Genomic DNA, 14147 nt, shown 5'->3' on the forward strand with positions numbered 1-14147 from the left:
TTATGTTTATTATTTTTACAAACAAGCTAATAAGTAATTTTTTTCCCTCATCTAAATACTGATAGCATTGGTAATTATTTTGGCGTAAGGGTGCCTTGAAAAAGTCAGGGAGACCCAAACGGTGCCTTGGACTAAAAAAGTTTGGGAACCACTGCCTTAATGCAAAAGCTGGAGGAGAAGGAATCTCTTTTGTCTGACTCTCTGACCAAATTTGGAAGGAGTAGAGAAGAGATTGCCAAGCTCTCAGGCCAGGGGGTAAATTTACTAAAATGGGAGTTCTATTAAAGATGGGATGTTGCCCATAGCAACCAATCAGATTCTACATCTCATTTATCTAGCATCTTCTAGAAGATAATACCTGGAATCTGATTGGTTGCTAAGGGCAACATTCCATCTTAAATAGAACTCCCATCTTAGTAAATTTACCCCCAGGTGTCAGAAAACCTTGGCAAAGGCTAAACCCAGATCTGAAAACTTTGTAGTACATAGCCATGGACTATTAGAGAAAATCTCCTGTGACCAGACACAAGATGGAAGTCTGGTGCTGGCCAATAAGGCTCTGTTGCAAGACTGGGCGGAGCTTCAGGAGGAGGTTTCTCAGCTAAAACCATTGGCTATGCCTAGTTTCAGTTCAGACACAGGCGTAGCTACACCAGTTGCTGAAGACGTTATGCCGAAGGTTGGGTCAGAGACATTATCGGCCAAAGTGGAGATGCCATCTTCGGGGGAAATGATGCCAACGGTGGTGCAGGCTGCGGAAGAATGGTACCATACTGTATTGGAACCCGGCTATACTGGATTCCCTGTTCCAGCCAGAAGGAACAGGAAAGTTGAGCCAGAGCTGCCAGTGCCTAAGGCCCGGAAGGCTCCCTGCTATGCCACTAGTAAGGCCATCTGCCTGGAAAGTGGAAATGAGGGCCCTTCCTCAGAGGTAGATAATTTACAGGCACTAATGTCCATTCAGTTGGTATTGCCATTCCAGAGCATGGAGGAAGCTGCAGCCATTATTGCGCAGTGCACAGAAAATCCACGGGAATTTTTCAAGCAGCAAGAGAGAGCCACATCAGATGGCAGTGTTTTGTTGTTAACACCTAGGACGGCAGTGAGAAGTTCCTCCGAAGCAGCACCACCTCATTCTCCGGAAAAAGAATGTCGTAGTAGCTTGGGTGAAGAGTCGAACAAAGCCCTGAGTTCAGTAGAATCTGTTCAAGATGGAGCATGGCAGGCACAGGGGCTCACAGAAGATGTGTTTATGGAGACAAGAGATGAAGATGTGGGATGCCCGGCTGCTCCTCAGTTGACAGGGAGTGAGGAGGAAGCGGTAATGGAGCTGGGAGAGGTTTACTTGATGTCAAGTGATCATCCACCTCCAAAACAAGAATCCTCTAATCTGCTGGATCTGTGGCAGAATGATGAACCCCAGGAATCTACCTGGACAGATGGCAATTTGATGACTACTTAAGAGCCCATCCTAGAGCAGGAAGTCTTACCTGAGCTGGAGATTGCTTCTGTTGAGGTCTTGGAAACCCAGGATCTGGACATCCAGTGCACATGTGAGACTTTCTCTGACGAATCACAGACAAAGACCGTACCTTTGGAGGTGTCTCGCCCACGTGAACTAGTCATGGCTAAGCTAGTGGCAATAGAGAAGTCTACTTCCGAAGTCATCCGGGAACCTGCTTCTGAAGGAGTTCCACTCGTGTATGTGGACGATAAGGTGCAAGATTTCGATCTTCGGGTTGTTGCACCCCGGCATGATCCACCACGAAAGGCTCAAGATCCAATTGCTGAACTGGGACAGTTCATAAAGGACACACTAAGTAAGGAGCAAGAACCTGTCCCAGAGGGATCGGTGCAGAGTCCCATTTCTGAGGTTGCTCTACCCAGGGAGAGTTCTCTATATGAGACACGAGAGCTGGAAAACTTGAGGGGAGAGTTCCAAAAGCTGGCCCTAAGTAATAGCCAGCTAAAAGAAGTAGTGAAGGAGATTCCTGAACTATGGAGTCGAATAAGAGACCTGGACAAGAGACTCAAAATGGGTTATGTGCCAGTCACAGAACGGCAGGAGTCAGTGACTAAGGTCAAAGACGGGAGATCGGAGGACGAAGCAGTCATGTTAATGAAGGAAATGTTATCAAAGCTGAAAAGACTGAAGGAAGCACTAAAAGTTCAACAAATTAAAGGACTTTCTGAGACTCGGGACCAGTGCCTCACTCTGAGGGAAAGGGTGGGGGCGAAGTTGGACCATGACCTGAGAACAATTAAAGTCGTGACAGAGACTAGGTGTTACCGGTGCCAAGAGCTGGGCCATAAAAGTGGAATTGTCCATATAGGCCAAGACCAGTGAGGGCCGGGGTGACTACTAGGCCCAGAGTGAACTTAAAAACCTTCCCCAGTCCAGAGTTGGTTAATGTCAGGTGTCACAAACACCCAGAAAAGAATGAAGCGACTTCCTCAGTAGCCAGTAAATCCGAGCCAGATAAGGGAACCATCCCTAAAGGTGGAAAGATGAAGAGGAGAGGAAGTTTAGTGGGCAATGGGAAGTTGTCTATTAAAACGACCACTTTGGCCACTATGCCAAAGTGAAGGGAAAGGGAAGGTGGCACAGTGGAGTTGGTGCCACCAACCTTTAATGGAAATAGATTCCAAGACCAGTTAAAAGGGCCTCGGACATGTACTTGGGAGAGGAGCTTGGGACCCAGGTGTATGGGCCCAAGTTATGTCCCAAAGATTTGTCAGCCCAAAATAATTGGCAAATGTGAAACCTTGCCAATGTAAAATGCAGCTTTTCTGTGCCAGGAAAAGCTGAGGGAAAGGGTATGTGGCAGGAGAGGTACTTTGCCACCTGTAAGCTACACACAGTGTCCTAGGGGTGGATGGGAAGTGTGGATGGAAAGGGTTCTCGTCCATTTGGCCCAGACCAGGTCTTATAGGCTTCTTAGCCCAAGAAGCTGTTTCATCAGCCAGCACCTGGGTGCTGGGTTTAAAGCAGAGTCTCTCCCATAAGTCAGGGCTCCTGAAGGCAATTATTGTCCAGGTGATAGGCCTGCTAGGGACAGTGGGATCCGGAGGGCTGGGTCACTAGTGTCAGGATGCCGGGACCTGAAGGGTTCCTTATTTAGGGAGAGGGAGTGAGGCAGGGCCTAACCTCCCTGGTTGTTTATACTAAAGACAGTGATCTTTGTTTTATGTGTTTCTCTGTATTTGAGCTACCTGAATAAAAGGTGTTTGTTGTTTTTGCACAAGCCTGGAGTCGGTTGCTGGTGGAATTTTTGCAAAAGAGCATATTCTAGCAAGACTCCTGTTACTATATATATATATATATATATATATATATATATAATGTGTATATATATATATATATATATATATATATGGGACCTTGACGCACCTAGCCCCTCAGGGTACAGTATACAGTGATAGCAATATGTGATACAGGAGAATGGAATCCCACACAACAGCTACATGCACATTGGACTAGCAAAACTACATATAAATATGAATGAGTATATAACAATGCACAGTAGATACTGGATGTATATCACAGAATACTTGTACTAAATATTCAGATAGCAGTACACTTGTTCTTAACTAACACTGTCTAAAAATGACATATAGAATACTTATGTGCCTGTAAATGCAGAGTGCTGAAGAGGCAGGCGGCTTTACAGAGGAGACAGAGCCATGCAGTCCCGGAGATCAGCCCAGCTAGTAGTGAAGATGGTGCAAAAATCTCTGTCAGGGAGTGAGGGAGAGTGAAATGCAGCTCCAGCGCGGGAACACTAGCAGTAGATGGCGCCGGAGCTGGGGGAGGGGATACAGGTCAGCGCCTTATCCCCTATGCTGGTCCTCACCACCAGGTACTGTGGTGCCTATATAAAAAGGATTTTAGAAAATCCGACCTGTGCTCCCTTGCCCTGGTGGATATAGTGGGGTCTCTGTGCAGTACAGTGTCCACACCAGCGGCGTGGTCCATCTCCTGGGATCACGACCAGACTGCGATTAACCGGCGGGTCCCACCTAGGGGACCCTCTTACCTCCTCTCTGATGTGCAGCCACGCGATCCTAGAGAGCGTCAGCGGTGGTGTGCATGATGACCGGTGCACCTGCGCTGCAAGTACTCGGGAACCCAGCCGCAGGAGTATGCTGCGCTGCTAGGGAGGTGTTGGAGCCGCAGCACAGAATATCAGACTGACATAAATAGTGCTGTGTCCCTTGAAGACTTCTTAAAAAGCTCTTTTCAGGGCTGCCTAGCTCAGCCCCACCTGTTAGTGAACTGCACTGCAGGCACCAACTTACAAACTGAGCTCCAGTGCCTGGAGGTGGTGTTATAGAGGAGGCGGTGCAGTGTATCCTGGGAACAGTCAAAGCTTTAGCCTGTTGGTGCCTTGGATCAAGATCCAACTCTACACCCCGATGTTATTCCCTGTGTAATATCAGGGTACCCCACTGCAGAAATTACTTCTTCAGTTTTGGTGGTAACCACAAAAACAGACTCTAAATGGCGTGCTATGTAGATAATTACTCTAACAACGGATATGAAAAAAAAAAACTTCAGAATATTTTCAACAGTCTACTAAGCACATGTACATGAGTGTGTAAGAATTTTGACTTTACACAATCACTGCTCTGCCAATAACACACAAGGAATCCTAGACCAGCAAAAAAACTGTTGTGTGCAGGCCAAGCACCAAGTCAATAGTAAGGAAACCTGATCTAACAGATGTTTCTGGAATGTTTTATAACCCATATATAGATTTTAGCTAGACCAATATGAATGGACGTTTGGGTGCTTTTGTTATTGTAGTACAATATATATATATATATATATATATATTGAGCTATAAAACAAGTATTACTCTATTATTCCAATGCAGACTTAATTGTGGAGTTGGTAAATAGTATCTTACCTGGGTCCAGAAAATCCGGTCTTTCGATCTTGGCTACAAGAGTTGACTGATTAAGTATATGCAAATGTTATAGCTGACAAGACCCATTCAGTCGTATTCTCATAGTTAATCCCCTGAATATTTGTTCTCCACACCCTTAGTTAAAACATCATCTATAAATCAGTTTACATAACTATTTATCTTTGACAAGGTCAAATGAAGGAATTAATCTAAAGTTCACTTACCTGCATTACTAATTATGTGGATTTTATTATGCACCATTGCAAAAATTCACTAGTTAGCTCACTGTGCCACTTCCTACAACATGATCCCTACAGGTGGGTAATCACTTAAATCGGTGGTTCTCAACTCCAGTCCTCGGGTCATGTTTGTCTTTAATCATGCACAGGTGAGATAATCTATGTTGCTGGGTCAGTAATTATCGTACCTGCTTCCAAAGAAGACAGAAATCATCAAAACAAGACCTGTTGGGAAAACTTGAGGGTTGAGAACCACTGACGTAAATAATGCAACAGAAAAACACTAAGGGATAGATTTACTAAGACTTGGGTTGTCAAAGTCTTTATAAAGGAGGATTACTGATGGTGTTCATTGATTGCTTTGACCAATCGCATACTTCCCAACATGACCCTCTCCAAGAGGGACAGAATGCTCTGCTCCTGGACTTCCCTTTTATAATCGCCATCACTGGTGTGCTGAAACACCTTTCTCATCCATTAACCTGTTCAAAACAGGTGACGGCAATCATAAATTAAGAGAAAAGTCCAGCAGCAGAGCATTTTATCCCTCCTGGAGTGGGTAGTGTTGGGATAATATGCAATACTTCAACAAAAACGACAATAGAAATAAATGGTAAACAAGCTTTTGTCTTCAATACAGGAATTGAAAAAAGGAAGGAAGATAGTTTCCACTTACAGGTGTGCTAATACTGTCCCGTTTTGGAGTGATTTCCGCATATGTTGTAAGCATATATACGGATGTGAATAGCTTTCACTTACTTATAGCACAATACTGAATAACTACAACAAGAAATCATGAAGGGGGGGTTTGGCCTGTGTACCCAGCCTTACTTGCATCATTACATTATCTAGCTAAAGTCCTATAAAAGGAATATAGCTTTTTTACATAAATGTAACTACTGTATTAGCATTCGACTGCTACAAAGGAATGAATACGTCATTTGTATTATTATTATTTTTTTTATTTTTTTAGCAGGATGAGCCATATCAATTCCAAGGTGATGAATGGTTGGATCATATCTGATTTGTCACCTACAGAATCCATTTCAAGATTAATGGATCCATGGTCCAGTAAGAGAATAGAGGACATTACATGAGTTAGAGTTAAGTTTTCACATGCCCGCAGTCAATAAAGGTGGGTACACACTGGCCGATATATCGGCTGTTCTCTTGAACGGCCGATATATCGCGGGTCCGTACGCCAGTGTGTACGGCCGATACGTCTGTGAACTCCGTCGGTCACAGACGTATCGCGTCGACCCCGCAGCACAGCCGACGGCCAATATATCTACCGATATATTGGTGCGTCGCTGTGTGTGTACGAGGCGGTCGGCTGACCGCCCGTATACATGCTGCTGCGGCCGGCGGTGATTGACAGCTGAACTGGGCGGGCGTGTAGTTCATGACGTCAGTCCAAGACGGATCGGGCAGTGTGTATGCTCTTCCAGTGTGTACCCACCTTAAGACTACAGCCCATTGCAACGGAGGGTTTTCTCACACCTGTGCGGAGCCCAATTTTATACTTTTGCGCTTGCCACATTCCAACATCAATAAGTATTTTCTTCCTGCAGTACCACACACATTATACCTTATTTTTTTTATTTCAGATTTTGCATTTCCAAAAAAATCCCATTAGACATTTTGCTCTGTCTAATATCAAATAAAATGTAACCAAAAGAAAAAATATTTAGCTGTTTCTTCACTTTTCTTTTCTTTTTAAATAAACGTCACAAAGAAATAACTATATTTTTTGCTTCCAACTTTTTAAAATTGCAAAATGGAGGATTCTACGTGTACGTTTTTATTTACATGCGCAAATGAAAATGATAATGCAGGTTAGATTTTTTCCTTGGGATAGTTTTTGCTGTTTCGATTTAAATGCTTACAAGATGTAGAAATTATATTTTAGCCCAGCAAGGCATTAGATAGCACCTTTCCAATATATATATAATAGGATTTTGGTACTTACCGGTAAATCCTTTTCTCCTAGTCCGTAGAGGATGCTGGGGACTCCAAAAGGACCATGGGGTATAGACGGGATCCGCAGGAGCTTGGGCACACTGAAAAGACTTAAGACTGGGTGTGAACTGGCTCCTCCCTCTATGCCCCTCCTTCAGACCTCAGTTATAGGAACTGTGCCCAGGAGAGACGGACATTTCGAGGAAAGGATTTTTGTGTAAACTAAGGGCTACAAACATACCAGCCCACACCACAACCATACCGTACAACCGGAGTAACAGTAAACCAGATAACAGTATGAAAAAACAACAGCAACAAGCTGAAACCAGAAATACACAACCCGTGTATAAACTAAGTGAACCCACAAGAGAACACTGCAAGAAACAGTCCGCACTGGGACGGGCGCCCAGCATCCTCTACGGACTAGGAGAAAAGGATTTACCGGTAAGTACCAAAATTCTATTTTCTCTTACGTCCTAGAGGATGCTGGGGACTCCAAAAGGACCATGGGGTTTATACCAAAGCTCCAGACCGGGCGGGAGAGTGCGGACGACTCTGCAGCACCGACTGAGCAAACGCAAGGTCCTCAGCAGCCAGGGTATCAAACTTATAGAACTTAGCAAAAGTGTTTGAACCTGACCAGGTAGCTGCTCGGCAAAGCTGTAAAGCCGAGACGCCCCGGGCAGCCGCCCAAGACGAGCCCACTTTCCTGGTAGAATGGGCTTTCACTGACTTCGGCACCGGTAACCCGGCCGAAGAGTGAGCCTGCTGAATCGTACTACAAATCCAGCGTGCAATAGTCTGTTTTGAAGCAGGATGACCAATCTTGTTGGAAGCATACAGGACAAACAGCGCCTCAGTTTTCCTGGCAACAGCCGTACGGGCGACGTAGATCTTCAAAGCCCTCACTACATCCAGAGACCTTGGAACTGCCACAGCATCCCTAGCCACCGGTACCACAATAGGTTGGTTAATGTGAAACGAAGACACCACCTTTGGTAAAAATTGTTGACGAGTCCTCAATTCTGCCCTATCTGAATGAAAGATCAAGTACGGGCTCTAATGAGATAAGGCCGCCAACTCAGACACTCGCCTGGCAGATGCCAGCGCCAACAGCATGACTACCTTCCAGGTGACAAACTTCAACTCAACCTTACGCAAAGGCTCAAACCAGGAAGACATGAGAAACTGTAAGACCACATCAAGATCCCATGGGGCCACAGGAGGCACAAACGGAGGATTGATATGCAAAACTCCTTTCACAAACGTCTGAACCTCTGGGAGAGCAGCCAATTCCCTTTGAAAGAAAATAGACAATGCCGAAATCTGCACCTTGATGGAGCCCAACTTCAGGCCTGCATCCACACCAGCCTGCAAAAAGTGGAGAAAACGCCCCAAATTAAATTCTTCTGCAGGAGCCCTTTTAATCTCACACCAGGAAACATACTTCTTCCAAATACGGTGATAATGCTTCGCCGTAACCTCCTTCCTAGCCTTGAGGAGAGTAGGAATGACCTCACCGGGAATACCCTTACGAGCTAAGATCTGGCGCTCAACTTCCATGCCGTCAAACGCAGCCGCGGTAAGTCTGGAAACACGCATGGACCCTGCAACAACAGGTCCTCTCTTAGAGGAAGCGGCCAAGGATCTTCCACAAGTAATTCCTGAAGATCCGGATACCAGGCCCTTCTTGGCCAATCTGGAACTACGAGAATCGCCTGAACTCTTGCTCGGCGAATGATCCCCAGTACCTTTGGAATGAGAGGAAGTGGAGAAAACACATACACCGACTTCAACACCCACGGAGACACCAGGGCGTCCACCGCACTGGCTTGGGGGGCCCTTGACCTGGAACAATACCTCGGGAGCTTCTTGTTGAGACGAGACGCCATCATGTCTATCAGAGGGAGTCCCCAACGCTTTGTCACTTCTGCAAACACCTCTTGATGAAGAGCCCACTCTCCCGGATGGAGATCGTGTCAGCGAAGGATTCTTGTGGCCTCCGCCATTGCCGCTCTGCTCCTTGTGCCGCCTTGACGGTTGATATGTGCCACCGCTGTGATGTTGTCTGACTGTACCAGGACAGATCGACCCTGAAGAAGGCTTCTTGCCTGTAGCAGGCCGCTGTAAATGGCTTTTAACTCGAGAACATTTATGTGGAGACCCGCTTCGTGGAGCGACCATCTCCCCTGGAAGTTCCTGCCTTGTGTGACTGCACCCCAGCCCCGGAGACTTGCATCTGTTGTCAGAAGTACCCAGTCCAGTATACCGAACCGGCGTCCCTCTAGGAGGTGAGACCCTTGTAGCCACCACAGGAGGGAAATTCTGGCTCTGGGAGATAAACTTATCTTCCGGTGCATGTTCAGGTGAGACCCGGACCATTTGCTCAGCAAGTCCCACTGAAACACCCGGGCATGAAACCTGCTGAATGGAATGGCTTCGTACGCTGCAACCATCTTCCCCAGAACCCGCGTACATTGATGGATGGACACAGTCTTCGGCCTCAGAAGTTCCCTGACCATCGACTGCAGTTCTAGAGCCTTTTCCTGTGGAAGAAAAACTCTCTGTAACTCCGTGTTCAGAATCATGCCCAGAAAAGACAGCCGGGTGGTCGGAATCAACTGAGATTTTGGCAAATTTAGCACCCAACCGTGCTGTCGTAGCACCGACAGCACCAAATCTACACTCCTTAGAAACCTATCCTTGGACCTCGCCTTTATCAGGAGATCGTCCAAGTACGGGATAATTGTAACCCCTTGCTTGCGAAGGAGAACCATCATTTCTGCCATGACCTTGGTGAAAACCCTCGGGGCCGTGGAAAGACCAAATGGCAACGTCTGAAATTGGTAATGAGAATCCTGTATCGCAAACCTGAGGAAGGCCTGATGCGAAGGAAATATCGGGACGTGTAAGTAGGCATCCTTTATGTCGACTGACGCCATACAATCCCCCCCTTCTAGGCTGGAAATCACAGCTCGAAGAGATTCCATCTTGAACTTGAAAACTTTCAAGTATGGATTGAGGGATTTTAGATTCAGAATCGGTCTGACCGAACCGTCCGGTTTCGGCACAACAAATAGGCTCGAGTAGAACCCCTTCCCCCGTTGTGACGGGGGAACGGGAACAATGACCCTCTGTTGACACAATTTTTGTATCGCTGACAGCACTAGCTCCCTGTCCGGAAGAGACGCTGGTAAGGGCGAAACGAAAAACCGGTGAGGGGGCACCTCCCGAAACTCCAGCTTGTATCCCTGAGATACAATCTTTAGGACCCAAGTATCGAGGCCTGAATGAATCCAGACCTGACTGAAGATTCGGGGACGGCCCCCCACCGGTCCGGACTCCCCCAGGGAAGCCCCAACGTCATGCGGTGGACTTGGTAGAGGCAGGGGAGGACTTTTGGTCCTGGGCGCCCGACACGGCAGGCGACTTCCTACCCCTTCATTTACCTTTTGAAGCGAGGAAGGACAAACCTTTTCCACGCCTGTATTTATTGGGATGAAAGGACTGCATCTGCTGATGTGGTGCCTTTTTGTGTTGTGTGGGAACATAGGGAAGAAAAGAGGACTTACCCGCCGTTGCGGTAGAGACCAGGTCCGCCAAGCCGTCCCCAAACAAGAAATTACCTTTGAAGGGTAAAGCTTCCATAGCTCTCTTGGAGTCAGCATCCGCATTCCATTGATGGATCCACAACGCCCTCCTTGCCAATATTGACATGGCATTGGCTCTTGATCCCAAGAGACAAACATCCCTCGCCGCATCCTTCAGGTAATCTGCAGCGTCCTTGATATAACCAAGAGTCAGAAGAACATTATCTTTATCAAGGGTATCCATATCAGCAGCTAAATTCTCAGCCCATTTAGCAATAGCACTACTCACCCACACCGACGCCACTGCAGGCCTGAGCAATGCACCCGTATTAGCGAAAATGGACTTCAGAGACGTCTCCAGCTTGCGATCCGCTGGATCCTTGAGAGCTGCCGTGTCAGGAGACGGAAGCGCCACTTTCTTAGACAAACGAGATAGAGCTTTGTCAACATTTGGAGACGACTCCCATTTTTCCCTGTCATCAGAGGGGAAAGGATACGCCATGTAAATCCTCTTGGGAATCTGCCACCTCTTATCCGGCGACTCCCAAGCCTTTTCACAAAGAGTATTCATTTTATGAGAGGGGGGAAACTTCACTTCAGGTTTTTTCCCTTTGAACAAGCAAATCCTTGTTTCCTGCACCGCAGGTTCATCAGAAATGTGTAAAACATCCTTTATAGCCACAATCATGTACTGAATACTCTTCACTAACCGTGGATGCAAAGCAGCCTCAGAAAAATCGACCTCAGAATCAGAGTCCGTGTCGGTATCAGTATCTACCACTTGAGTAAACGGCTGCTTTTGCGAGCCCGCTGGGGTCTGTACCTGAGACAAAGCCTCCTCTATGGACTTCTTCCACACCTGCGTCTGTGACTCAGACTTATCTAACCTCTTTGATAAAGAAGCTACATTCGTATTGATTGTACTTAGTAATGTGAGTAAATCAGGTGTCGGCTGCGCCGACAGACCTAAATCCAGACCTACAACCGCACCCCCAACAACCTCCTCCGGTGAATCACATTCAGCCTCAGACATGCCGACACGTTTAATCGACACACCGACACACACTCAGAATGTCCCAGCTAGGGGACAGGCCCACAGTGAAGCCCAGATAGAGGACCCAGAGGGAGTATGCCAGCTCACACCCCAGCGCCCATATATCCCTATAAGGGATACATATGACCAGCGCTGCTTCAAATAACAATAATAATGCACCACACTGTGCCCCCCCCCCCCACCCCCCCCCCCTGAGATATCTCCCCGTTACTTGCGAGGAGTGATGGAGGTCCCGGCCCAGCGTCTCCTTCAGCCGCGTGGAGGAGAAAAAGATGGCGCTGTGAGCCGTGCGCTAAGCTCCGCCCCTTCCCGGCGGGCTTCAGCGCGCCAGATTTGAAAATGCCGGTGGGGGCTGAGAAACGGTGCAGAGGCACCGAAAATGCTTCTGCCGGCTTCCCGGACCCCAGTGACCTGCTGCCCGGGGCGCCCCCCCCCCCAGCGCCCTGCACCCTGTGAGTGCCGTCAGTGATCGTGTGTGGGAGCATGGAGCGCAGCGTTACCGCTGCGCTGTACCTGGTCACCGAAGTCTTCTGCCGTCCTGAAGTCTTCCGATCTTCTCATACTCACCCGACTTCTTTCTTCTGGCTTCTGTGAGGAGGTGACGGCGTGGCTCCGGGAACAAGCAGCTAGGCGCACCAAGTGATCGAACCCTCTGGAGCTAATGGTGTCCAGTAGCCGAGAAGCAGAGCCCTTAAACTAAGAAGAAGTAGGTCTGCTTCTCTCCCCTCACTCCCACGATGCAGGGAGCCTGTAGCCAGTAGGTCTCCCTGAAAATAAAAAACCTAACAAAAGTATTTTCCAGAGAAACTCAGTAGAGCTCCCCTAGTGAGTGTCCAGTCAGTCCTGGGCACAAAGTATAACTGATGTCTGGAGGAGGGGCATAGAGGGAGGAGCCAGTTCACACCCAGTCTTAAGTCTTTTCAGTGTGCCCAAGCTCCTGCGGATCCCGTCTATACCCCATGGTCCTTTTGGAGTCCCCAGCATCCTCTAGGACGTAAGAGAAATAAATATATATATATATATATATATATATATATATATATATATATATAGAGAGAGAGAGAGAGAGAGAGAGACAACACGTTTTCCCAAGCATGGGATAACATTGTCTGGTGATCTACTAAGGTGCCCTATCATTACAAAGACGGGATCCCCAAATTTCTAAAGTCCTTTCCTCACCATTTTTTTTTTTACAATAGGGTTGTCTTCATGAGCCGATCTACATCACTGTACATTAGGGAACTTGAATTTAAACTGTAGAGGCTCTCTGTGAACCACTTACTTCTAGCCAGTAAAAGCATTAGTGCCTACTGCGACATGAACAAGGCAGTAGTAGTAATGCTTAAAGCAAAGAGAAAAAAAGCCCAGAGCTACAGTCTCCGATACAGTGTTACTAATCTGTATATCTAAGTTTTACACACCTTTACTGTTATTATCAGACGATATTATTGGGATACTTTCAGCATGCCAACGGTTGTGATGCCAGCAGTTGATATACAGGTGCCAGAATCCCGACATGTGCCCAAAATACTGGCATCAGAACTCCCTCATGGGTTGAAATGCCAATGTCGGAATCCCGACCTCTGGCATCCTGATCATAAATATGCCAGGGACTCTTAGGTTTAGGCCACAGTGGGGAAGTTAGGTTTAGGTGCCACCGGGGAGGGATAGGCTGAGGGGAAGGGAGAGTTAGGAGATGTACTAAGCAGTGATAAAAGTGGAAAAGTGAGCCACTGGAGAAGTTGCACTGACGTAACATTTATAATTTGCATACTATTAAAGTATACAAAGCAGCTGATTGGTTGCCATGGGTAACATCTCCACTTTTATCACTGCTTAGTACATGTCCCTCTTAGGGTTAGGATGCAGGGGGGGGGGAGTTAGGTTTATGCACCTCCAGGGAGTGTTAGGGTTAGGCTGCGGGTTGGGTTTAGGGTGGGGGAACAGGGGGTTAGGATGCTCAGGGGGATGGTTAGGATTAGACTGAGAGGGAGGGTTAGAGGGGATGGATGGGAAGGTCAGTATACTTACCAGACCCCTCTCTGAATCTTCTCCATTGGGATGTCGCTGTCAGTCATATAACCGCCGGCATCCTGAACGCCGGTAAAAGGTATCACACCCTTTGGGGGATTTTCAATTGTTTGAAAAGTAGTTGGGTGTCTGTTTTTTCCTATCTAATAAACAGGAAAAAGAAGACACCCAACCGACTTTTCAAACATTTAAATTCCACCCTTTATGTGCTGTGATATTTCTGTGATATTCTATCCCATATCATTATTTGTACTCATGCAGTGGTGATATGGGGTAAATTAATTGTAACCTAAAATATGAACATTTGATTTTTTTGAGAGCCAAGTCTTGAAGGAAGTAAAAATTTGTGAAATCTAGTCAATTC

Source organism: Pseudophryne corroboree, chromosome 6, assembly GCF_028390025.1.
Source record: "Pseudophryne corroboree isolate aPseCor3 chromosome 6, aPseCor3.hap2, whole genome shotgun sequence".
Taxonomy (NCBI): Eukaryota; Metazoa; Chordata; class Amphibia; order Anura; family Myobatrachidae; genus Pseudophryne; species Pseudophryne corroboree.